Here is a 26,965-nt window from a genome sequence, read left to right as displayed (position 1 = left end):
CACCCTCTCTGTATACCACTCTGTCACATATTGTTTCTATCATGTGCGTATTGTATCCTCTATATTCAAATAATCTCCCCAGTGTATTCATTTCTTTGTCCAAATCTTCACCCTTGTTGCATATCCTCGTGACCCTCAAAAACTGACTTTTCACTATATTAGGGAAGATGTGTCTAGGGTGCATGCTGTTATTACATAATAGCCCATTGCGCCAGCAAGCTTTACGGAATAATGTTGTGGAGATGTGTCCATCTACGGCTTTCAAAAGAGATATATCCAAAAAAATCAATGTTGGAGTGGGAGTGTGAGACCGTAAACCTAAGAAAATCTATGGTAGATTCTATGTATTTAACAAATTCAAGCAGGGACTGTACTCCCCATTCCCATAGGATAAAAAACATCATCCACAAAACTTCTGTGTAATTTAATGTTCTTACTAAGTGCACTATTATAAAGACTGCTTTCCCAAAAATACATTATAGGTTCATAGGTTGGTACTAGGCTATCAGCCTTCAGGCCTATACAAGCCTAGCCATAACAATTCCCTGGATATTTCTTTCCACAATATTTACTTCCCTGGACCCCTGTCTAGCAGGGTGACTGACGTGATCCCTGGGGTGAATTTCCTATCTCTCATCCAGTCATCAAGGTTGCTTTTGAAGAGAGCCAAGGAGGCGCTCTGCTTGACATGTATGGGCAGTCTATTCCAGAGTATGGGGAGTCTCTGGGTCAGGAACCTATCCCTCCAGCATGTTTTGTTCATTGTGATGACAAGGTTTAGATCCCTGGAGCGTGTGGCTCTGAGGAATTGGGATTTCTTTAAGTGGAGCATGTCCAACAGCTCAGGGTTTGACTTGGCCTTGTATGTTAAGCAGAGATCTCCTCTGAGTGGATGATTTGCAACAGAGTATAGCTGGAGTTTTTTTTAGATGGTCAGCATAGGGCATCTGCTTTAGGCCTGTGATTCTTTTAGTGAGGTATTTCTGCCGCCTTTCCAGCTGTTGCAGGTGTCTTGTGAGGTACATACCAATCGGGGCGTTGTACTCTATAATGGGTCTAATGAGGGATGCATACAATGGAACAATGACCTCCTTTTTTCTGGATGAAAAGCCCTTAGTGATGAGGTTTGCCACATAGAAGGATTTCCTGACTGTTGTGGCGATGTGGTTATCGAAGGTGAGACCACTGTCCACCTGTGCCCCTAAGTCTCTCATCATACTTTCGGTGTTTAATGTACTGCCATCTATGTAATAATTCATGAGTACATGGTTTTTCCAAAAGGGGATAACTATACATTTCTTGGCATTAAGCTTGAGCCCATGGCTCTGGCACCAAGCATCTGTTTCTGTAAGGCCCTTTTCTAGAATATCCACATCATTTGGGGATTCAGTAATGGCTCCCAGTTTGCAGTCATCTGCAAACTTTGTTAGCTAGAGTCCCTTAATGTTGGCCTGTACTTCAGAGAAGTAGATGCCAAACAAGAGCAGTCCCAGGACTGAACCCTGAGGTACTCCACTTGTCACTTGTCTGGAGCTGGATTTGGAGTCGGCTGCTTTTACAGTCTGGGTTCTGTCAGTAAGCCAGTTGGCAACCCATCGAGTGACGTAGGGATTTATGCCCAGCTTAGTAAGTTAATCTATGATTCCAATGTGGGGGATTGGTGTCAAAGGCCTTGGCAAGGTCCAGGTAGGCTGTGTGGTCCGCTTTACCCTCATCCATAGCTCTGGAGACTGATTCAAAGAAGTCAATCAGGTTCAGGAGACAAGATCGGCCCTTCACGAACCCAAACTGGGTGGGGTCCAGTGTTTGAAGGTTTCAAATGTCTTTGTTTATAAGTTCCATGATAATGTGTTCCATGCCCTGCAGATCAGGCTGTTCAGACTGATGGGACAGTAGTTCCCGGGATCCAAGGTGGATCCCCCCTTGTGGAGTGGGATAACTGTAGCTGTGCGCCACTCAGTGGGCACGAAGCCTGAGGTGAGGCTATGAATAAACATGACACTAGATTTGCATAAGAGTTTGCACATGGGGTACCCATAGCGACACCCCATTTTTGCAAATATATATGTTTCTCAAAAATGAAAATATTATTACATAAAATCAAATCTAAAAATGTACAAACCATGTTGACAGTATCATTAGAAAAAGCACATTTGTCAGTCAAAATCTCCCTTATTGCTTCAATACCAAATCCATTTGGTATGGAGGTAAATAAATTTCTAACATTCAGAGTTACCATCAAGCAAGTGGTTACATCATTCTTATTCACATATTCATTCAAATCATTTAAAAATGTGTTGTATCTTTCAATATCGTGGTAATCTCTGGAACTAAATGTTTCGATTTACCCTCTACATAAATGGAAAGGGGCTCGGTAGCCCATCCCCCACCAGCAACTACAGATCTCATTGGAGGTGCTGTGAGGGATTTGTGGATTTTAGGTAATCCTTTAATGAGGGGTATAACTGGAAAATTTACATTTAAATAATGATATAAACATTCATCAATATGTCTTCCCATAAGTAAATCATACAAACAATCACTAATATTACTTGCAATAGTCTTCAGCTGAAACCACCTTATCTTACAATATGCATCACAATCATTTAAAAGTTGTTCCATCGATTCAAGATAATCAGCCCTATTCATTAAAATGATCACTTCACCCTTGTCAGCTGGTCTTATAGATAATTCAACCTATTCTCTAAAGAGTCTAACGCTTGCCTTTCAGCAAAGTCCAAGTTATAAAAATCTTTCTTGTTGGAACCAAACAAGGTTTCACATAGTTATTTTTCACATGCATACGAAAGAATCAATATGTGCTGCCAATGGTGGAGAAAAAGCACTAGGTCTTTCGTATGTTGCTTTATTAGTTCTTTCAGCATTGCCAAATAATTTCAAAGTTATATTTCGTGCAAATAATCTTATATCAGTTACAGTGTCACTTTCGCTAGTAACGCTGGAACAAAAGATAAACCTCTACTCAATAGAGAGTGTTCTTTCATGCTGAGTGAATAATCAGACAGGTTTACAACTAACCCATCTGTTGTCGCATCTTCTTGTTCACAGAGAACCTCTCTGTTGAATGTTTCCACTTTTGTCTCCCTCTGCTAGTGGAATGAGTATATGGTGCTCGTTGCTGCATTGGCAGTGGTAAAAAATTCTCCACAATAACAGTTGATGTAAACTTCGGTCTGGCTCCAGTCTTAGCATAAACCAAAGCCTGTTGATTCGGTGGAGGAGTGCAATCGCTCATGAGACCTCCATCCTGCGTTGTAGCCTCATTCACAGAAGTAGACTCTTGACGTAACCAAACCATTCAAGTTACTCATCTCATTCACTAAGGTAGTAGGGGGTGTGTCTGAGCCAATCAAAGTAGATTCAACATGTTTTGAGGTTATATCTTCACACTGACCTGTAGTTTTCGGCCCAACACATTCCTCATGCAGAAATCATTGTAATCTCTTTGTAATTTCTTTTATTTAGTTGTTGCAACCTGGTTTCAAATGGCATAACGTTAGAAAAAACATTGTCCATTAAGCCAGCATAAGTCTCACTCTTATAGCGTAGCAATAACTCAGAGCGTGCATGCTCAGTTTGATAGGGCAATTCATCTTCCAGGGGGTTGAAGTGTTCCAGCATCAATTTAATATAACTAAACCCAAGGTCCAGGTTAAGTTGCTGCCATTTCTTGAGTAACTCGGGGTATGCTTCCCCACAAGTCGGCATACATAGTACTTGCATACCCCTGGGAATGATATGAAAATGTAGGCACGCTTCCAAGTGTAAGCGTTGCCATGTAAAACATTTCAACTTATAAAGATTATTTTCAAGATCTCTCAGGGCTAGTATAAATTTTTCATGATCATTGGAATGAGGCTGTATGGCTGTGAAAACATTACCTTCAAACATTAAGTGTAAGAGAGGATTCCCATGTCTCTTAACCATCTTAGTCCATCTTTGTTGCAAACGTTCAGTGGTAGGATTATAGTCCAATTCCAAAGAAGCACCTTCTGCTATGTGTAGACACTGGTAGATAGCATATACAAACAAAGAAATAATCACCAATGTACACCAAATGCCCAAGCCAGAGAGACAATATATCAATGGAATAAAAACCAGCAGGACAACCACGACAGTAGACTCCACTTTTAATAAAAAGTATAAAAACAGATACAAAAGGACAAGCACTTTTGCGTAGTGCTATGCTTCTTCAGATCTTATTATGATATAAAAAACAGTTACTATATACTACAGCTAAGATAGTGGGTGACATGCCAAGCTTCACCTATAGGAACAGTAATAATCTTAAACAGGTACTGTGTAATGATAAACAAAAGAATGCAGAGTCTACTGTCTTGGTTGTCCTGCTGGTTTTTATTCCATTGATATTTTGTCTCTCAGGCTTAGGCATTTGGTGTATTAATTATTTCTTGGCCTGTTAAAACATATACTTTTAAACAGTTACAGCAGTGCATTTCTGTTCTCTTCCAGTAGGGCACACTGTAGATACAATTTAAACACACACACTTTACAAAATACCTTTTCAACAGACGTCTGTTCAAACCAGTTTGATATACACTTGACATACAGTTCTAACACATTTGTAACCTAAGCATCTTGTATAAATTAGTTTGATATTAACAAATGACATATAATTCCACCTAGCTCTGCTGGAAGTACCTCCTTTCGTCACCCCCCCCCCCTTTGAAGACTCAAGCTAGTTTTTCAAGTGACCCTTGAGAAATGTTGCTTGAGAGGGATGAGCCTATCTGGGAGTACATTACCCCATACCCTGTCTTGAGATCCCATCTACGTTAGTATTGCTGACACCACTACAGTGTTGCAATGTCATATCATATGCCTGCAACCCTAGGCTCCACCATAGTAATTTGAGATTTTGCTGGATGGATTGTTGTAGCCATAGATACCCCTCAGACTCCTGCTTTCTACTGCAGATACTTAGCACTAGCCTCATGTTACAGTTTATGCCCCTGCCTCCTGCCTAGCAGTTCTACCATGTAGTTAACATCAATGACTTTCCTTACCACCTTGAAGGGTCCCTGCCAAGCTACCTGCAGCATGTTGTGTGTGACAGGAACAAGAATTATAACCTGCTGCCCCACAGCATACTGTCTGGCTTGAGCACTCCTATCATACAAGAAAATTTTCTGCTGTTGGACTTCTGCTTGGTTCTCCTGGGCCAAGCCCTTGAGTTCCATGAGCCTTGTCCTGAGGTTTAGGACATATTCCACAACAGACTCCTTGTGGGATTCACACTCACCCTTCAACTCATCACAAATCAAATTTAAAGGCTCCCTCACCTTATGCCCATACAGCAACTCAAAGGGTGAAAAACCTGTGTATTCCTGGGGCAGCTCTCCCTAAGCAAACAACAGATGGGGCAAATATTTGTCCCACTCCCTCTTAAACTGGTCTGCAAATGCCTGTAGCATGGTCTTTAGTGTAGAGTTAACCTCTCCACCACACCATTAGTCTGGGGATGGTAGAGGGTGGTCTTTAGGTGCTTCACCCCATAGTACTTCCACAGACAAGCCAGCAGGTCTGACATGAAATTGGCACCTGTCAGTCAGTATTTCTTTTGGGAAACCTACCCTGCTGAAAATCTCTAACAAAGCATTTGTCACCTTTTCTGCCTCAATGGAGGACAGAGCCGCCACTTCAGGGTATCTGGTAGCATAATCTACTACCAATAGAATATAGATGTTATGTAGTCCTATCTCGCCTACATTCTTACCCGTGGGTTCGGAGCTGAATATCGGCTCCGACTCGGCCAAACTTTTCTAGCTCGAAGTCTTCTATTGGCTGGGCTAAGCAGGTATCCCATGGTGCACTGCTACATATCCCCAGATCTCGTTTGCCGCTCCTGTAGCTCGGACGTGGTCTCGCTCTTGTCTGTGGCTAAGTACCTTTTTTCTTGTCTGAAGAAAATGTATTGCTCTGAAACAAAAAGCTATTTTCATAGCTATTGTCCTTAGTGTTTATTTATTTTTGGTAGTGTGCGTGTTTGTGGTATCCTGATAACTGTTCCCTTGGGCTAGGCCCGTTTCAGTTAGAGGACCTAGTCCTTTCCTTCTGTCTGTCAAACCGTTTAAATTAGAGGTTTGATTGTTGGTTTTCAACCCTTGTAGTCATTAACCATTTTAGTTAGAGGTTTTTGGCATAGTTGGTTTCAGTGTGTCTGTCTAAAGTGCGTGTACGTTTCAACCTTGTCTGATTCCCGTGCTTTTTTTTTTTGTGGTGTTGAGTGTCTGTGAGTTTCAGTCAGATTTCTTTTAGGTCGCATTATTGATTTTTGTCTGGTGATTATGTCTAAAGACTCCAAAGAGCACAAACCTTCCGGTTTCAAAAAGTGCCCAAAATGTGGGTACAAAATGTCCATCACCGATGGGCATTATATTTCCGTCTATTGCCTGGGAGCCATTCACCTGCAGGAATCCTAAAGTTTTTGCCATGCATTCAGTCCCAGAATGCTCCAAGAGAGAAAGAATAAGCTGATCCTAAAGCGACTTTTGAAACCCTCTTTCGAAGAGGTCTTAGATTCTTCTCCCAGCGCTAAGTCTAAATCATCTAAGTCTAAAAAGAGATCTCCGACTCCATCAGTTTCATCTGAGCCTCCGGAGAAAGTCACAAAAATTGCATCAACCTCCTTGGCTCCACTGTCTTCGGGGCCACAGGAAGTATCGGTGGTGATGGAACCGGCGTCGGCTCCGGTCATATTGGAACCTCTTCTGAGCCGATCACCCAGTCTCAGACCAGCTTCTCCTGAGAGGAGATCTCGACCTCCCTCCCTGTCCTCCAAATCCTACAGAACCCTTTCGGATATGGATGTTGATAGGGTGGTCCAGAGGATCCTCCAGTCACCGGTTTTGGCAAAATTGTTTTCGGCTCCGGCCCAGTCAGCTCCGGAACCCGTCCCGACCCCTGCTTCGACCATTCCTCCTCCAAGTGCATCTCTGTCTTCGGAGCCGGAGTGTTCCACGCCGTGTGATGTTGCTTGTCCGGTTCTGATGGCCCCTCCAGCTCCATCGGTGCCGACATCTGCTCTGACCCCGTCGGCTCTGTCCTCGGGGCTCGGGACTCAGGATTCTTCAGTCGGGCCCGAGGGGGACATCTCGGGACATATTTCGGTTCCGAGCCTCCCTCTCGGTGCCTCGGCTCTGGGAATTCCAACTCCCGTCATGGTCTCGGAGGCTGGCCGGTCCTCGGACTCGGGGGGACCAGCCTTCAAGGCCATGTGGACTGCACTGGCCAGATCGTCAGCTACATCAGGAGGATTGGTCACTCTGTCCCCTACCACTCTGGTGAGAGCCTCTGACCATCACCTATCCAGGGACAGCAGAGTATCAAGGCCTATGGATACTCCCCACGAGTGGTCCCCAACGTTCGGAGGGTCCTTCAGAGTTCGTGCCTGAGGAGCCCCCTAGAAAGAAGACATGCAAGAGGAAGCACATAGACTCCCAGGATGAGTCCCTCACTTCTGATACTGACCTCGAGGAATCGGAGGGGTCCCCCAAGTCATCCTCTGATGATGTTTCCTTCTCTGACATCCTGGAGATACTGAAGCAAAGAGGTGACTGGCCATCCAAAACCCCTTTCGAGGAGGAGTCCCCACCCTTCGATGAGCTCCTTGATTTAATTTGTCGAAGGGTGTGGGAAAACCCTGATTCTGTGGAGCCCGTACCCAGGCGCCCCAACAAGTTTCTTTCTGCTCCCCAGGGTAAGGAGTTCTTGTCCAAAGGAGTCCCTGTAGATGCCATGGTGGTGGTGGCCACTCAGAAGGAAGTTGCAGAGACCTCTTCCTCCGTCCATCCTCCTAACAAGGAGTTTAGGACCATGGACCGGTACGGGAAGCGTACCCTCTCATCAGCAACCTTTACTTTACGGTTGCTGAATTATCTGTCTCATTTCACTCGGCTCCAGAGGGATCTCCTCAAAGAGTTAGGAGATACTCTTGTGGATAATCTCCCTGAGGCGGTGACCCAGACGGTTAACGCCCAGGTGTCTACCCTCAACTCCATTGTCAATGCCTCCATGCGGCTCATTTTGTATGCAGCTGAGGGATCGAGTAGGGCAGCAAGCTCAGGAGTTGCCCTTAGGAGACAAGCCTGGCTGCGTCTGTGTCACTTTGCGGAGGCCTTCAAGTCTTCCTTCACTGACGCCCCCTTTGACGGTTATTCATTGTTCGGAACCAAAGTGAAAGACACCCTACCAGGTGCGAGCAAGAGGGAAAGACCCTGTCTGCCGTAGGGGTCCGTTTTCCCCTTCCTTCTAGGCCTTACCCTAAGGCCCAGCCGGGTGGGAAGATGTGGTTCAAGAAATCACAGAAGTTTTTCCCTGCTGCACAAGGTGAGTCCCCCTCCAGAGGCAGAGGAGGGGGAGGTTATTCAGGGAGATGCCGCCCTAGAGGCAGAGGGGCCCCCCGTAATTTGGGAGACCGCGATTCCTTTTGCGGCTCTCCCTACTCTCGTTCCTGAGAGAGTGCCCGGCTGTGCTTGTCCGGAGCCAGTCGGGGTCGAATTTTGTTGTATCCGGAAGCCTAGAAAAGCATCACCCAGGACCGATGGGTATTACGAATAATTTCCGGAGGTTACCTCATTCCGTTCATATCAGACCCCCCCCCCCCATCAGTCAGAAATATCCCAGACGTTCCACCCAGTCAAAGAAATCAAGCAGCCTTAGAGGTTTCAAAGTTGCTAGAAAAAGGAGCCATCCAGAGTGTCCCCTTAGACCAGATCGGATTAGGGACTTACTCAATATTCTTTTTGGTACTGCCTGAGACCCATATTAGATCTCAGCCAGCTAAACAACTATATACAGAAGTCCAAGTTCCGTATGGTCACATTGCAATCGATTCTTCCATTGTTGGGAGAGGAGGTATGGATGTGCTCCATCGACCTCAAGGATGCTTACCACCATGTAAAGATGGACAGGGCATCCAAGAGTCACCTACGCTTCTGGCTGGGAGCCAGTCATTTCCAATTTCAAGCACTGCTCTTTGGTCTCACCACAGCCCCCAGGGTGTTCACCAAGTGTATGGCAGTGGTGATGGCTCACTTGAGACGTCAGGGATTCCAGGTGTTTCCGTATCTGGACGACTGGCTCCTTACCGCCCCCACCAGGCATCAGCTAATCCAAACCAGGGACACTACCATCACTCTTTGTCAACAGTTGGGCATAACACTAAATTGGGAAAAATCTGCCTTGTTGCCCTTGCAGTGTGTCACCTTTATAGGCGCAGAATTAGATATCATTCATATGTGAGCATTTTTACTGCAGGAGAAGATCAGAATCTTGCAACAACAAATACACATCCTGATGCCCATGAGTAAAGTCAAGGCGAGATAGGTTCTCCAACTTCTGGGGACCATGGCAGCAACAGTCATGTTGGTCCCTCTAGCGCGATTGCACATGAGACTTCTCCAATGGCTTCTCTTTGTTCAATGGTCTTTCCAAAAATTTCCACTTTCTCACCCTATTTTACTCACGGACAGATGCAAACAGGACCTCAGTTGGTGGCTTCACATCAACAATTTGGACGGGGGAAGACCCTTTGTCCCACCCATTCCGGTTGCCACAGTGACCACGGACGCCTCCCAGATGGGGTGGGGGGGCATTATCTTGGCAGGACAGTCCAAGGCACGTGGCAAGATCACGAGATACATCTGCATATTAACGTCCTAGAGATGGGAGCAGTGCTACTTGCGTTGCAGGCACTTCAGAGTTTTCTACCTCTAGGGACGATTGCAATACACTCAGACAACATGTTGGTAGTGTGGTATCTAGACAAGCAAGGGGGAACCAGGTCTTACCCTCTGTGCAGAGAGGCCATGCGAGTGTGGCAGTGGACAGTAACTTCCCAATGTTTTCTGGTGGCAACGCACATTCCGGGGAAGTCCAACGTGATTGCGGACAGGCTAAGCAGAGCTATTCTGATGCCTTATGAGTGGTCCCTGAATCGTCTAGTTGCAGAATGAATCTTCAGCAAATGGGGTCAGCCTTGCTGCGACCTTTTTGCCAGCCCCCTCAATGCCAAATGCAGCAACTACTTCACGCTGATCCCCCCCACAGGGAGAGTCACCCAGGGACGCTCTGGTCCACGATTGGCCCTCCGGTCTGCTTTATGCTTTCCCTCCGCTTCCCTTGCTGTCAACGGTAATTCAGAAAGTGCAATCCTTGGGAAGCAGATTAATTCTGATTGCTCCACACTGGCCTCGTCAAGTCTGGTTCCCTTTTCTTCAACCATACATTGTGGACACTCCTTGGATTCTGGTACCTCAACCAGATTTACTGACACACATGTCGGGACAGTTCCACCCCTCTCTGATGACCCTCCGGTTGACAGCCTGGCTGCTCCACTTCCGTCGTTAGTTAGGCTTCATGAATTTTCACCAGAAGTGGTTCACATTTTATCTTCCTCTCATAAACCATCTACGAGGAAGATTTATTCCAGCAAATGGAAGAGGTTTTCTATTTGGGTGCATACCCAAGGCATTGATCTGTACACAGCTCCAGTTGCTTCAGTCTTGGAGTTTTTGTCTATGCTCTTCCGTCAAGGTTCCGCATCAGCTACCATCAAAGTTCAATTGGCTGCGATCTCTAATTTTCATGTGGCTAATGAGCCTAGTCTTATGGCTCGTAGTCTCTGCAAGGCTTTCCTGAAGGGTACTCTGTTACTCCGTCCCCCGGTCTCCGAACCTATCATGCCCTGGGATCTCAATTTTGTCCTACAAGCCCTTACTTCACCACTTTTCGAGCCTGCAGCTACCTGTGAATTGAAGTTCTTGACATGGAAAACAGCCTTCTTAATAGCAATCACCTCAGCAAGGCGAGTTTCAGAAATTCAAGCCCTCTCTATTAAACCCCCATACTTAATCTTCCACAAGGACAGGGTTTCTCTTAGACCGAACCCTTCCTTTCTTCCTAAAGTGGCTTCCGTGACTAATCTTAATCAATCCATTGAGTTGCCTGTATTCTTTCCGCAATTTTCAAACAAGGCACAATTTAAATTCCATCAATTGGATGTACATAGACAGTTACGCTTCTATCTGCACCGAACAAAAGATATCCGGAAGTCAGATCAACTATTTGTCTCCTTTTCGGACAACAAAATTGGGTCCCCGGTTTCCAAGGTCACCATATCCAGATGGATATTTAATTGCATCTCAATGTTCATCGTGTTTCACTGTTGCAGTCATCACTGTAGGGTTCTTCCTGCCGGCAGGCAGCCCTCGGTCGGCCAGAAAACCAAAGTCTGGGTCTGACGTCGGCTGTGCACTCACCCTCCCTGACGTCAGAGCACCAGGGGTACAAAGCTCCCAGCCAACGCCATGTTCTCCAGTCTTTCTTGCTGCGCGGTGGAAGCAGTTCGCAAGTGCCGGTCGGCTGACTCCTGTTATTTTTGGTGCTTCATTCCGAAGACATTCTTCTTTTTAAAGCTAAGTACCCTGTTGGGGAAACTTTTTTCTTGCTCCAGACCGATGTCAGAAAAAGTTAATAATTGTATTTCTTGTGGGAAGCAAATACCTCATAAGTATTTTCAGTCTTACTGTATTCCTTGTCTAGGCCCTGATCATGACGTAGCTAGTTGTCGGTTTTGTGCTAGATTTAATCAACGTACTATTAAGCGGAGATACGATTTTGCTTTTCATTACTTTGGGAGGCGATTTAATTATAACATGTCGTCGGACACGCTTCCGACTACCGGAGTTCATAAAAGGTGCAAGGATAAGGATAGGCCTCCGAGGTCCAAATCAGATGACAGTCTACAATCAGAGCCAGCTGCCGGTTCGGCCGTCGTCAGTGAGGCGCTTTTGCAGCCCCTGTCGTTGGCCATTACAGAACCGCTTGCCGAAACGGACTCCCACGAGGAGCCAACTAGGCCTTCGAATACTCCAGGTGCAGGACCTTTGGATAATGCTCCCTCGGATGGGTCCGGAGCTGCTGTGCAGGTACCAGCTTCCGAGGGGGTTTTCAGGCCTACACAGCTTCAGGTAAAGGCAAAGACAAAGGCAAAGACTCCTTCTAAAACAAAGACTCAAGCTCAGGCCTCCTCTGATCCGGGACCTAAATCTCAAAAACAAATGCTTAAAATGGCAGAGGACTTGCTAACTATGATTAGGGGTTCACATCCCCCTCCAGACAAAAGGCCAAGACAAGAATTGGATTATGAATCCGCTGATCAGGCATCTATCTCTTCAGTGTCTTCCTCTGAACAGGATTATACTTTCCCTCCTTATGAGGATTCTGATGCTGAGGAATCCATTCCTTCAGCTTCTCCTCCTGAGGATTATTCTTATGGGGAAACTTTACATGACATGAGGGAACGTTTCCACTGGGAAGGACAGGAGTACTCTGAATCTAAGAGAAGGCTTAGGGATTTCCTTCTTCTTCCCCAACACAGACCCCTGGCTATTCCTCCTATTTTGGATATTGTGGATGATGTCTTTTCTGAGTCTAATTTAACTCCTGACTCCTTTCCTCCGGCCCCTGCTAAGCCTGATAGATATTACAGAGTCCCTGACTCCCACCAGTTTCTTTATAAAAATCCTACTGCTGATCCAGAAACCTTTTCTCAGGGTCCTAAGGGTGTTAAGGCCGCCACTGCTAAGAACCCTATTCCATCAGATAAGGATTCTAGAGCTTTGGAGAGATGGGGCAAAAAAATGTACACTTTTGCTACTTTATCTGTTAGGGCTTTAAATTGTCAATTTCATACGTTGAAATATCAGCAATATCTTTTGTCTGTTATGAAACAAAAACTGGGTACCATTTCTGCATGTACAGACAATAAGGAATTACATGATTTGATGCATGCTACTGAGCAGGTGGGGAAACATACCTTACACTGTGGTTTTGATGCTTTGGAGGCCTCTTGCAGGGCGGCTGCCACTGGCACGGTCATTAGAAGGCATGCTTGGTTAAAGGAACAAATTTTGCCTGATCAAGTGAAAGCAAAGTTACTGGATGCTCCTGTTCAACATAATGTTTTGTTTGGGTCTAAGGCTGAAGAGGTTGTAAAGAAAATGGAGGATAAGGCAAAATCCATTCAAACAGTTAAGGATTTCTTACAAGTTCAGCCTCCTAGATTTAGCAGAAATTGGCCAGCTAAAAACTGGTCCTTTCCCAGCTCGGACAAGCCTCAGAGGGGTAGATATAGGCGCCCCAGAGGGAGGGCCCAAGCACAGACCTCTTATAGACCTAGACAGTGGAGTGCTTCCACCCCCAGGAGTGGAGAAGATAGGTCTCAACCTTATAGGAAACAGGCTCAATGACTCCCCCTGCATGGCTCCAGGAACCTCTCTCCTGGAAGCTCCTCTGGGAGGAAGACTTTCTCTTTTTCACCGAAATTGGACTTACATAACCCAAGACAAGTGGGTTCTGGATGTAGTTTTAAGAGGTTACAAATTCCATTTTCACACCTTACCAAAACCAAATGGATGGCCAAACCTACCAAAAACTCAATGGGCAGAGGCATTAAAACAGGTGAGGTCCCTCATGGCTATGAGGGCCATAGAACTGGTTCCAAATTCAGAACGGGACAAGGCTTTTATTCAAGACTCTTTCTAGTTCCCAGAAAGCAAAATACTTGGAGACCCATCCTGGATCTGTCAGTCTTAAATACTTTCCTGGAGATACCAAAGTTCAAGATGCTTACTCTGCAGCAGCTCCTGCCAATGTTGGGCAAAAATGCATGGATGGTGACATTGGATTTAAAGGAGGCTTACCTACACATTCCTATCAGACAGGAGTGCAGAAAATACCTCAGGTTCAAGGCAGGCTCGAAACATTACCAATTCTCTGCGCTGCCCTTTGGCTTGTCTACAGCGCCCAGGGTCTTTACCAAGTGCCTGGAACCAGTAGTAGCTTACTGCAGACTCAAGGGAATTCAAATTTACCCTTATCTGGACGACTGCCTTATTCAAGCAGACAGCAAGGATATTTTACTCCAGCACCTGGAATTTGTTCAGAATCGACTCAAGTACCTGGGATTCACTGTGAACGTAAAAAAGTCAAATTTGACACCCACTCAACAGATAACTTTCCTGGGTGCTCTTTTAAACACAACAACCCAGATGGCATCCCTGACATCAGAAAAACAACTACAACTGGCTTCAACTTTCAAAAGCCTGGCGTTAATGTCTCAGCTAACTGCAAGGAAATTCCTGCAGGCTTTGGGTTACATGGCCTCCTGCATCCTACTCATACCATATGCAAGACTGCATATGAGGAAGATACAATGGTACCTAAAAAGCGTATGGTCCCAGCATTGTCACATTCTAGAAACAGAGATTGCTGTCTTGCCTTGCCTGCAAAAGGAATTCCATTGGTGGGCCATGGCATGTCTTCAAAACAAAGGGAAAGCCTTCAGTCTACCTCCAGCCTACCAAGTGATAAACACGGATGCCTCGGATTATGCATGGGGAGCCCACTTGCAGGGGAAAGGCCTGCAAGGTTTTTGGACAGAGGATCAGAAGCAACTACATATCAATTTAAAAGAGATATTAGCTGTGCAGAATGCCCTCTTGGCTTTCAGGGATCTTTTACAGCCAGGGCAGCTACTGATACGGACAGACAACACCACAGTTATGTGGTACATAAACAAGCAAGGGGGTTCACACTCCTACCCCCTTTGCAGACTAGCCATGACTCTATGGAACACAGCACTAGCTTGCAAAGTGGACCTACAAGCTCAATTCCTGCCAGGGAAACAAAACACTCTGGCAGACAGCCTGAGCAGGAACCTGTCAGACCCACATGAGTGGATGCTAGACACCCAAATATTCAAGATGATTACAGAAGCTTGGGGCTGCCTGGACATAGATCTATTTGCATCTCCCCACAACTACCAGTTACAGACTTTTTGCACAAGGACATATCACAAGCTAGCATGGAAAGTGGATGCTCTCTCATTCAGTTGGAGGAACCTCTCGGGGTATGTCTTTCCACCACTACTTCTTCTACCAAGGGTGTTATTAAAGATAAAACAGGACAAACCAAAGCTGATTTTACTAGCCCCGAACTGGCCTCGACAATTTTGGTACCCAACACTGATAAATCTATCCCAGGAGCCTCCTTGGATTCTACCTCAGATTCCAAATCTTTTGTCTCAACATCAGGGCCAGGTCCTGCGCTCTCATATCAAAACTCTCAGCCTGGCAGCCTGGCGTATTCAGGGTCTATGATTAATCCTACCCTTTCCAAACAGGTCATGGACGTTATTTTAGAAGCCAGAAGGCCTAGCACTAGGAAATCTTATGAAGGTAAATGGAGGAGATTTTGCATCTGGATGCATGCTCAGGAATCAGATCCTCTCATTCCAAATATTCCATTGATTTTACATTACCTAACAGATATGTTGCATAAGGGTTTATCTTTTTCCTCCATAAAAATACATGCATCAGCTATCTCTGCACATTATAATACAGATCCTCCAATTTTTCACATCCACTTCTGAAACAATATCTCAGAGGAACAAAGAATTTAAGGCCCCCTAGGACACCACCCATTCCTGCCTGGGACCTCAATTATGTCCTGGAAAAACTTACTCTGCCTCCTTTTGAGCCTGCTGCCACATCTGATCTAAAGTATTTATCATGGAAGACCATTATCCTACTGGCTTTAACTTCAGCCAGGAGAGTCTTGGAGTTACAAGCGCTCATGGCTGTGGAACCTTACATTATTTTTCATCAAGACAGGGTTTCTTTGAGGACTAACCCTACTTTCATGCCTAAAGTGGTTTGTAAAGTGGCTTTAAACCAAACTATTCACCTGCCTACCTTTTTCCCTAATCCACAGAATAAGAGGGAGAGGATCTTGCATTCTTTGGACGTGCACAGGCAGCTTCGCTTTTACCTGGACAGAACCAAGGCTATCAGGAAAACCGAAAAACTGTTTGTTTCTTATGCAACAAATTCCCAAGGCAAAGCTATTTCAAAACAGACCATTTCTAAATGGATTGCTCATGGAATCAGATTTTGTTACTCTCATCATGGAAAGCAAATCCCAGGAAAAATTAGGACTCACTCTACCAGAGCTGCTGCTACTTCAGCTGCTTTTCTTAGGGGAGTACCTACCAAAGATATTTTGGAAGCTGCAACTTGGAGTTCAGTGCATACTTTCTCTAAGCACTATAATCTCCCTCTTTATTCTAAGTCCAGGGCAGGCTTTGCTTCTGCAGTCTTGCAAGGCCTTCTAGCTGCCCCTTCTACTCAATAACCACCACCCTTTATCTCAGCTTTGGGATTCAACCCTACAGTGATGACTGCGACAGTGAAACACGATGAACATAGTACAGTTGTGTACACTTACCCATAAATGTAGATGTTCGAGTGTCTTCACTGTTGCAGTCTGGGTTACCCACCTTCCTGTCCCCTCTTATACTTTTATTGGTGTGGTTCCCTGCTTCACCCTTCTTCTGAGGTGCATTTGCTACAGGGTATGGGGTTTGTTGTATTTTACTTTTTTGTTTTACTTTTAGCCTTTACTTTTGGGCACCTGACATCTGGGGCAAGCAAAACTGGAGAACATGGCGTCGGCTGGGAGCTTTGTACCAATGACAATCTGACATCAGGGAGGGTGAGTGCACAGCCGACGCCAGACTCAAACTTTGGGATTCTGGCTGACCGAGGGCTGCCTGCCGGCAGGATGAACCTTACAGTGATGACTGCAACAGTGAAGACAATCGAACATCTACATTTATGGTAAGTGTACACAACTGTACTTTCGTCTACCAAGCGGGAGGAAAGGATCTGCCATTTCCGGTCAAGGCTCACTCTACTCGGGCCGTTTCTACATCTACAGCCTATCAGGCCAGGTTGTCAATGGGTGATGTATGTGCTGCAGCTACTTGGGCTTCTCCTCACACATTTGTTTCTCATTACAAATTGGACGTGGTTTCTAGGGGCAGTTCGTCCTTTGGCTCCACAGTACTCAGGAGTATTTTCCTATGAGCCACCCAGGGTGTAGGTGCTAGGGACGCTGTCCCACGGGTAAGAATGTAGGTGAGATAGGACTACATAACATCAGGAAGTTATGTACTCACCATAACGTTCGATGTATGTAGTCCATCTCGCCTCACATTCTTACTTACCCTCCCGCCTTCCCCCTTCCTGGAGGATCTGGAGGTTAGGGGTTGTTTTTATCTACAGTTCCCTTTATGTCAGCTTGTTCTTTTTATCTGGATGTTGTGTATGCATGGGGTATGTATGGGTTTCGCAGCAAACTAGATCTGGGGATATGGAGCAGTGCACCATGGGATACCTGCTTAGCCCAGACAGTAGAAGACTTCAAGCTAGAAAAGTTTGGCCGAGTCGGAGCCGATATTCGGCTCCGAACCCATGGGTAAGAATGTGAGGTGAGATGTACTACATACATCGAACGTTGTGGTGAGTACATAACTTCCTGTTCTTCCCCGTGGAACTTCGGGTACTCAGAAGCCCCACAATATCCATAGCTACCATCTGTAGTGGCTCCTCAATCACAGGCAAAGGCATCAAGGGAGCTTTAACCTTGTCTCCTGCCTTGCCTACAATTTGGCACTGCTCACAGGTCCTGCAGTATCTTGTTATATACCTGAAAATCCCAGGCCAATAAAAGTTCTGCATAATACGTCTGTTGATACGCTTTATGCCCATATGACCTTCAAAGGGAATGTTGTGGGCCTTGGCTAGAAGTACCAGATGGTAGACTGTGGGCACTGCCAACTGCTGTATTACCTCACCTTCTAGCCCTCCCACAGGGGTCCACTCTTTATACAATAACCCTTTGTTGCAGTGTACAGATTCCTCTTTTCCTTGAGAATCAGGCGCCTCCCTAGCTACCTCCCTCAAGCCTTGTAATGTAGGGTGTGAGAGCTGAGCCTGTCTCAGCTCTCTTTGTAACCCTTCCCAGCTCCCCTTCCACAGGAAGTCTGGTATCCTCTGGCAGTGGTGCCTCACTGTCAGCCTGGAAACTACTACTCATGTATGCCCTTGCAGTCACTCTGTCCAAGGGAACATCAGTGCCCACCAGCAGCTGTGGCTCACCTTTCTTCTCACTGCTACAGGGTAACTCCCTCCCTGAATTAACCACCTCACCAGTCCTGGCTTCAGGTGTGTGGTCTGTCTGGGTCCCCCCCAGGCTACCAAACCCACATGCCTGTCTCCGAGCCTGACTGCATGTCACTGCATGCGCACAAGATACTGCAGTATCAAAATGATTCCCTATCAGGACATCTACAGGGATATCCTCAAATACACTTGCTTGCTTCCTTTTCCACCTTCCCAGTCAAGGTGAACACAGGCCAAAGTATTTGGAATGGGGTCCTACCTAAAACTCTGACTGGAGTAGACTACCCAAGCAAGTAGTGCTCCTTTTTAACCATTGCAGGCTTCACAATGGTTAGGATAGAGGCTGTGTCTCTCTTAGCAGTGGTCTGTTTCCCGTCTACTAAGATAGGATATAACCTCTTGTGGTAGTTTGGTACCCTTGTTATCTCCAGACAACTTACCTCTGGCATTCTGTAATTCCCACTTTCTGGCCCCCCTATCTTTTGTTCCCCACCTTGCCTCCATGGACATCTGTATGATACATGGCCCCACTGGTTACATTTAAAACATTTTACCGTTGATCCTGGCCTTGTACCTGAACTAGTGGCTTCCCCTTTTACTGGTGGACTCTATTGGGGTGGTTTAGGCTCCCACAGTGGGTTCCCTTATACCCATGTGCAGCACTGGGTATCCCTTTCCTGTTCAGTGATACCCAGCTTGCTAGGTATAGGTCTCCTTTTTTTCCCCAACTCATCTGCTGCATTGCATTCCCTATCTGCCAACCAAATTCTTATGTCTTCAGGCAAAGTGATGAGGGCTTGTACCCTCACCAAAACATCTGCCAGCCCTTCAAAAGTGGTGACCTGACACCCACTCACCAACCTATGAAAATAAGTGCTTAACTCAGTAAAATAATCACACACACTTTCATCTGCCTTGCTTCTGTGCTCATGAAACTTTTTGCTATAAACTTCAGTTGTTAAAGCATTCCAGTAAACACTTTTCAACTGTATTATAATTTAAGCAATCAATATCAGACAATTTAGAAAAAGCAGTTACAGCTTTACCATGGAGTAAGAGGGTCAGGATCCGTACCCAGAGCCCTTGGTCAGCATTATACTGTTTACATACCCTTTCAAACATATGAATAAAACTATCAAAATTATCACCCTCTGTAAATTGTGGAAGAAATTTACTGATCTTTATTGCTTCTGGGGTTTGGTTACTCCCTTCCCTGTTACCTCCATGACCCTGGTGAAGAGTCAGCATTTCCTTTTCAAGTTGCCTCTGCCTCTCATTTTCTTCGGCTTCCAGACATCTGCTGATTCTAATTCCATCTGTTCCTTCTTTTCTTCAGCCTCCAGATGCCGCAGTCTCTCTGCTGATTTAGTTCCAAACATTTGTCCTCCAGTTCAAGTCTCTCTAACTCCAGACAGATTTTTAAGTCCTCTGAGGAAAAATAGAACTGTCCATTTTGTGAGAGTTGTACATCCCCAAGGCCAGTCTGACTGTCTTCCTGGTTGCTGGTCTGTAATGCAGCTGTGGCTAAGGCTGCAATCATTTCTGCTTTAGTCAGGTTGGCATGCACAAGTCCTTTGGCTTGGCACATCTCAGCCAAATGACTCCTTGTCAGCTTGATATAATCCTCTGCTGACGTCCTTGCCTGCTCTCCCTGACTAACTAAGCTAACAAAAAATAAATAAAACATTGCGATATGAAACTCTGAATGTCTACCGTGCGGCTGCTTGAGAGTACCAATACCATTCTTCAATATCCACACCGATAAGTGATGTGGATATCCCACCACTGCCAGCCAATATGTAACACCTCACCACTGTTCATCAATATGCGACATGGATATCCACCCTCTGGGCCAGTAATCAAGGAACCTCAGTCCTCACCACTGGCACCTGTGGGGGCATATTCACTGGGAGGATAACAAATGCACACAGTATTTCTAGATGCAGCTCTCTGCATCAAGTGCAATTTCTCTTAAGAGCACACAGAGACCAACTGAGTCTGGTTCCTCTTTCTCCAGATCCCCAATAAGACTCCCCACTGGCACAGCTGTAGATTTAAGTCTTTAGCCAAGGTTCTAAGCCATGTCCTCCAACACTCTGTCTGTCCAACCAGTGCTTTGTGTCCCTGCCCAAGTAGCTAACACGCACTCTTTTGGAGATTTGATTTGCACACACACACACACACACACACACACACACACACACACACACACACACACACACACACACAGACAGACACACACGCAGACACACACACACATGTCCCCTTTTGCCCAGACTGTAAGGTAGTTACCACTGCCACCAGAACCCCTTGACAGCTAATTTAAGGCCTTTAACAAAGGGTGTCCAATCTTACTGTGTAATATTAACACAAAGAATAGTTTGACCAAGAGCAAGGCTGTTAGGAGTGGCCAACACAATGTCACCAAATATGCAAGTACTCTCAAAACTTAAATATCTCTACAAATATCAACCACAATGAAGGTTTAAATATATTTAATAATAATTAAGAAAAGAACAAGACAATACTATATATATATATATATATATATATATATATATATATATATATTTACAGTGACATTAGAGTTCAAAATCACAGGAAATATTTAAAACAACATTGAAGGATAGTCTCAAACAAATAAAGAAAAATAATATATTCGCTATATCCCTGACTGAATCTAAGAGAATTATAACTTACTTAATAAAGCAAGACAGATGATGTGGTGAATGGTTCTTCTTGTTGTCAGGCCCAAGACCGAATACAGAATGCTCTACCTCATTAAGAGACGTCTCAAAATAATATCTAAAATATTACTGCTGGAATAGCTTGCAGGATGACATCATTTCTTGTCATCTGCCTTCTAGTTCCCAGGCAAAACCCCCATTGCTGGCAGCTGGCAGTATTTAGCACCTAGCCGTAAAAATACACACAAGGGCTTTTGCTCAGATCTGTTGAGATTCTGGAGGTCGTAAACTGTTAAAGACTTCTTACAAGTGCAGCCACCAAGATTCAGTAGACACTGGCCTACAATAATTGGTCCTTTCCTGTGTTAGACAGAGCTCAAAGGGCCAAATCCAGATGCCCTAAGGGTTCCAGATACCTGGTGCAAGATTCATACAGGTCAAAGCAATGGGGCACTTCCACCTCCAAATCCGGAGGAGATAAAGCACAAACCTACAGAAAGCAATCCCAATGACTTCCCTCTGCCTACACCAAGCACTTATCTTTTGGCAGCACCCATAGGGGGAAAATTAGCACTTTTTTCTCAAAATTGGCAGTTAATAACCCAGGACAAGTGGGTACTAAACATCGTATCACAGGAATACAGATTCCATTTCCACACTCTGCCAATGGCAAATGGTTGGCCAGATCTGCCAAAAAATCAATGGGCAGAGGCACAGAAACAGGTTACATCCCTCATGGATATGGGAGCCATTCAGACAGTACCAGAACAGGAAAAAGGACAAGGTTTTTACTCAACTGTTCTTGGTACCCAGAAAGGACAAGGCCTGGCGGCCAATGCTGGATTTATCGATTTTGAACACATACATGGACATTCGAAAATTCAAAATGCTGACTTTGCAGCAGCTTCTGCCCATGCTGGACAAGAATGCTTGGCTGGTGACTTTAGACCTAAAAGAGGCATACCTGCATGTCCTAATAAGACAGTCGTGCAGAAGATACCTCAGATTCAAGGCTGGCTTAATGTATTACCAATTCTCTGCACTACCCTTTGGCTTATCTACTGCACCCAGGGTCTTTACAAAGTGCCTGGCACCAGTAATTGCATTTTGCAGACAAAGAAGTATACAAATATATCCTTACTTAGATGACTGTCTCGTTCAAGCAGAGAACAAGGACACTCTTCTTCGACACCTGGCGTTTGTGAAAAGGCTTCTAACATACCTAGGGTACACAATAAACGAAAAGAAATCACAACTGGTACCCTCTCAAAAGATAACATTCCTGGGTGCAAGCTTGAATACAACTGCCCAGATGACTTACCTCACGCCAGACAAGCACAGGCAACTGACTACTTACTTCAAACTCATGGCAACAAAAACCCAGTCTTCTGCAAGACAAATTCTGCAGGCCCTGGGCTTCATGGCATCCTGCATCCTACTGATTTCATATGTAAGACTGCATACGAGGAAACTTCAATGGTACCTAAAAAGTTTATGGAGTCAGCATTCTCACAGTCTGGAAACAATGATTCCTCTCATTCCCTGCCTGCAACAGGAGTTTCTATGGTGGGCAAAGGCATGTCACCAAAACATGGAACGGCCCTTCACTCTACCCCCTGCCAGCCAAACCTTAACAACAGACGCATCAGATTATGCCTGGGGGCCCACATGGCAGGAAGATGCATTCAGGGCATATGGACACCAAAAGAAATGCATCTACATATCAGCCAGAAAGAGATGCTAGCTGTTCAGAATGCCCTAACAGCCTTCAAGGACTTACTTCATCCAGGACAACTGCTGATAAAGATGGACAACACCACAGTCATGTGGTATATAAATAAGCAAGGGGGCACACACTCTTACCCCCTTTGCAGATTAGCCATGGCACTGTGGGACATAGCTTTGACCTACCAAATACATCTTCAAGCTCAATTCCTGCCAGGAAAACAAAACACTCTGGCAGACGATCTAAGCAGAAACCTTATGGATCCTCACAAGTGGAAACTAAATCCACAAGTCTTCAGCATGATAACAGAGAAATGGGGGAGCCCAGACATAGATCTATTTGCCTCTCCTCAAAATTATCAATTGAAAAGATTCTGCACAAGGACTTATCACAGACAAGCATGGAAAGTGAACACCCTATCCTTCAGTTGGAAAAACTTATCAGTTTACGCTTTTCCTCCTCTGCCTCTTCTCCCCAAGGTCCTCCTAAAAGTCAGACAAGATAAACCAAAGATGATACTAATTGCCCCAGACTGGCCCTGCCAATACTGGTACCCAATCCTAAGGAACTTGTCTCAATACCCAGCTTGGACCTTGCCACAAAGACCACAACTACTTTCCCAGCAAAACAATCAGATCCTGCACAATCAGCTACAGACCCTGAATCTGGCAGCATGGCTGATATGTAGTCATACAAATAACACCTCTCAGTAAAGCTGTGATGGATGTCATTTTGGAAGCCAGAAGGCCTAGTACTAGAAAATCTTATGTTGACAGATGGAAGAGATTCTGTGCTTGGAATCAAGCACAAGGAACTGATACAGCAGAACCAAATATTCCTCAGATATTGCAATACTTAACTGAGATTCTTGACAAAGGCCTATCTTTCTCATCAATTAAAATCCATGCCTCTGCCATTTCGGCTCATTACAATACAGAGCCACCAATCGTTTCTCATCCTTTACTAAAGCAGTATCTTAGAGGAGCCAAAAATTTAAGGCCTCCTAGAAGATCACCATTGCCTGCATGGGACCTCAATTATGTGTTGAAAAAGCTCACCCTGCCCCCATTTGAACCAGCTGCTACCGCTGATATAAAGTTCTTATCATGGAAAGCAGCTCTGCTACTAGCAATTACTTCAGCAAGAACAGTTTCAGAGCTACAGGCCCTCATGGCTGTAGAGCCTGTTATCATATTTTACCCAGGCAGGGTGTCTCTGAGGAAAAATCCTACTTTTATGCCTAAGGTGGTTTCCAGTGTGGCTCTTAACCAAACAATTCATCTGCCAACCTTTTATCCAAATCTGCAGAACAAGGAGGAGAGAATTCTGCATTCCTTGGACGTGCACAGATAGCTAAGATTCTGCTTGAGCAGGACTAAAGCTCTAAGAAAAACTGAGCAATTACTAGTGACATTTGCTGCAGGATCAGAAGGCAAGGCTATTTCAAAGCAGACAATTTCAAAGTGGATAAGCCACTGCATCCGTTTCTGCTATTTACACCATGGTAAACCTGTGCCCAAGAGCATTAGGTCTCATTCCACCAGAGCTGCAGCTACTTCAGCAGTCTTTCTCAGGGGAGTACCAACCAAAGACATTCTAGAGACTGCTACTTGGAGTTCTGTTCACACCTTTACAAAGCATTATCATTTGCCTCTCTACTCTAAATCTAGGGCAGGCTTTGCCACTGCAGTTCTGCAGGGCCTTATAGCTGCTCCTAATGCTGTTTAGCTCCAGCCTCACCACCATAGCTTTGGGATTCTACCCAAATGTAATGACTGCAACAGTGAAACATGAAGAACATAGTACAGTTGTGTACACTTACCATAAATGTAGATGTTCGAGTGTATTCACTGTTGCAGTCCAGGTTACACTCCCGCCACCCCCCTGTCATTCTGGAGTTATCTTTCCTTCTCTATCTTCTACAACCTATGTGGTGTATTTGCTTATAGATGAAGGTAAAGTTTATATTGATGCATGTGTGTGTGTGTATATATATATATATATATATATATATATATATATATATATTTTTTTTTTTGCTACCTTTTTGGGGGCACCTGACATCGAGGGCAAGAAAAACTAAAGAAAATAGCGTCGGCTGCATGTTTTATACACCTGACGACCTGACGTCATGGAAGAGGAGACAGCAACTGACGCAGGACCCAAGACTTTGGAATTCAGGCCGACTGAGGGCAACCTGCCAGCAGATTACCCAAATGTAATGTAATAAATGCATCAATATAAACTTTACCTTCATGTACAAGCAAATACACCACATAGGTTGTAGAAAATAGAGAAAGAAAGGGTTGGGAGGGTGGCCTAATGGTTAAGGTGTTTGCCTTACAAACACAAGGTACAGGGTTTGAATCTCACAGCGGATAATAGGCTAGGATTAAAATAACTTGCAAGGGCAGTTAGCGTAGTACTAACCTATGAACCTAATGACTGCAACAGTGAATATACTCGAACATCTACATTTATGGTAAGTGTACACAACTGTACTTTGTATTGTTTGATCAGATTTTTCTGATGAAGTGTTTGTATGAAAGCGGAGATTAAAACATTTTTTACGCTAATACAGTTTGGGGTCCTTTGTTTTTTAGTGAACTATTTTTGGTTTTAAATGTTTTGACCAGTCATGAATAATCTTTTAGTGACTATCTCCTTATATTCAGTGGGACTCTTGCACATTCACTACAGTGCCCCTCTACATCTTCTATGCATGTAAACACAACTCCTCTCCCTTACAGTATCTACACCTTTACCCCTGATTCCATTTCTGCCTTAATTCTTGCATTCATGATATCCCACCTAGATTGAATAACTTATTTCCATTCTGTGCTAGCCATTTCTAGCTTCTCTCCGCCCTTCCTACCCCCAAATTTATGTCATATCTTTGTTTCTCTGACTATTGTATACTGTACCTTACAAAGCCCACTCACATTCCAACCGTTGCATATAATTCCATTGATGTACAAACATAGATCACTGTTGAAGTAGCTTAAGCTATATGAGTCCTTCCCTATCACAACTGTTTAGCTTCGCAAAGCTAAGAGTGCCTTCCACATTCTCCAACTGTCAGGAGCCTGAGGAAAAAACTCCATAAAAGGATAATTATAGTGTAAAAAGCTTCAGTTTTTTGCACTGAAGAGAGGGCTCCTTTGGCAGGCCCTGAGGAACTGTTGGTTGGCTAGGGATCGCGGGTCTGTATCATAACTTTGAATCGTGGAATATCAAAAACTCAAACGAGCGAATTTTCACATACTCGAAATTCCCGGATTTATTTCACACAACATAACTATCTGGAGAGCAACCGGACCCAGAAAATCCAGGCTGGATTTGATCCTTGTCCAGCCAGGCTAGTCAAGTCTACAGGTCGAAGGTGTATGTTGAAAATGAGTCTTATAACGTCTGAGAAGCTGATATAAACAAATTTGTAACATGCAAAGTCAGGAAGGAATTGCTGGATATCACTGACATGCTAGCACTGAGAAGCAACAGTGTGAGACTAAGGCAGTGATCATTCATGTTACCTTAGGTTTCTGCATAGTGTCTTGTTCCCTTGCTTCCACTGTTCACTATGGGAGTAGAACGGAGTTTGTGTCTCAGGTACTAATAAGATGATATTAGTGAAAAGTTTGGGGTATGGATGTGTGTATTCCCATTCAACTTAAAAGAGGTCTTTAGTTACTTCTGTTCATCAGAAACCTTCTTTGGACCTGTTTAGCATGGAAACATACTGACATTTATTGGTAAAGTTATTTTGAAAGTGGATTCATTGTTGGTTGAGTCATATATAATGTCTCATAACTCCTAGATCCATATCTGTTCAGTTTCTTGAGATTACACAATGCTGAGACTGTTCTATTAAGAAAAGAAATTTGTACGGTGGTGCATCATTTAGCATTTTTGATTCATGGTGCTTAATTCTCTGTTTCTGTTCTGGTTTCAGGTGCCTCCCTTCAGGAGTCTGCTTGTCCTTCCCATGTCTGAGTAGGTTTTTTTTTGCCTTTCACATCCTAAAGATGTTTAGGTAGGTTAACTGCCAAGATTATATTACCTATAGGTCTGTGTATGTTATGTATGCATTCTGTGATGGACTTGTGTCCTCTCTAGGCATCTTCTGTGCCTTGTGCTTGCTGATTTGAAAGCATGGTTCTGGCTCTCCTATGACCCTGGTGGAGATAAAGTAGGTAGTAGACAAATGAGTGAATTGTCTCATAGTTTGTAAGAGATCAGCTCTGTTTGGTTTTGGTGGTTCTTGATCTCTTGGCAGCATTTGCAGCTGTGGGATCTAAGCTCTTGCTAAGAGCATTTGCATAGCCACTGTGATTTATTTGCCACAGTCCTCAGTTGTTTGCTTTTTGCCTATCAAGGCACCAGCAGAGGGTAGTTTCTGAAGTTAATTCTTCCTTGAGCTGTCATGTGCAAAGCAAGATTCCTTGGGACCCCTTTCTTGGTCCATTGCTGTTGAGTGTACA

The 26,965-nt window shown here is 44.6% G+C and overlaps 1 protein-coding gene across 3 annotated transcripts in view; it reads left to right on the top strand.

Moving 5' to 3' along the window:
- Positions 1-26,965, top strand: part of LOC122798471 — a 614,991-nt gene that overhangs the window by 71,469 nt on the left and 516,557 nt on the right. Inside the window, exon 3 of one of the 3 annotated variants that reach the window (XR_006364274.1) lies at positions 26,437-26,517. The exons of the other annotated variants lie outside the window; for them this stretch is intronic. The gene's annotated coding sequence lies outside the window, so the exon portion shown is untranslated. The remainder of the gene's footprint in view (positions 1-26,436; positions 26,518-26,965) is intronic. 3 annotated transcript variants of the gene reach the window in all.

Source organism: Protopterus annectens, chromosome 3.part1 (genome assembly GCF_019279795.1).
Source record: "Protopterus annectens isolate FY-2018-M chromosome 3.part1, PAN1.0, whole genome shotgun sequence".
Lineage (NCBI taxonomy): Eukaryota > Metazoa > Chordata > Ceratodontiformes > Protopteridae > Protopterus > Protopterus annectens.
Note: the sequence above shows the minus strand (reverse complement) of the source record. Positions and strands in the feature narration are given on the sequence as shown.